The sequence below is a fragment of the Lycium ferocissimum genome, chromosome 7 (genome assembly GCF_029784015.1).
Source record: "Lycium ferocissimum isolate CSIRO_LF1 chromosome 7, AGI_CSIRO_Lferr_CH_V1, whole genome shotgun sequence".
Taxonomy (NCBI): Eukaryota; Viridiplantae; Streptophyta; class Magnoliopsida; order Solanales; family Solanaceae; genus Lycium; species Lycium ferocissimum.
Genome location: NC_081348.1, coordinates 424299 through 425148, shown reverse-complemented (window position 1 = coordinate 425148; position 850 = coordinate 424299).

Sequence of the window (850 nt, the reverse complement as noted above, 5' to 3'; positions counted from 1 at the left end):
TAGACTTTTGTTTCACTTCAAAACACTTCATATGCTAAGGGATATTTGTCCCCCAAGTTGGACCAAAATTTTCACACAAAACATGACCCATCCTTTCTCCAAGTCATACTACTCCATTTCTTCCACTCATTTCCTTATAAAACCTTCCGTATACCTTATATTCATCCTTCACTTAATAAATATACTTAATAATGCTTGCTCCTTATATTCCAAAATGGTTTTACTAACCCTAACTCAGCATACTTATGTTTCAAATTTGATAAGTGCTCTTCGAAGATACGCGGTGTAACAAGGCAGATGCGCATTGAAGAGTCTAGAATGGCTGGACACTTTTGTTAAAGGAGCCATAGATACAGGGACGTCATTAACTGATGATTAGAGGGGTCAGTGGATCGGGACAGCATTGATGCCAGCCCATGTAGCCATTCAGACCGCCCTTCAAAGGGCCAAGAAGGCGCGAGATGATAGGCCACAGATTTCTGTCCGTGGAGTGGACTTTTTCTGATTATTGTGTTTACTTTAAAAGCCTTATAATCCCACTTGAGAAAATACTATTAATGAAAAGCACCGGGATTTTTATTTTTTGGGAATAGTATATTTTTTTTACATATGGCACAATCCTGCTTCACACGCTAGTAGCCTTGGAGTAACGAGTTATAGGAAAGAAAATTATATATTGTCCAAATGCATACTTGATATAACTGCTTTGTATGAAAATTATATGTATTGTTGAAACTCTTGATTGGTCCACATTTCGATCACTACCCAAAAGAAAAACCAAAAAAACCAACCCCTAAAACCAAAATTAGCTCCACTTTTAAAAAGGTTGATTTGCTAATAGGAAATGGAG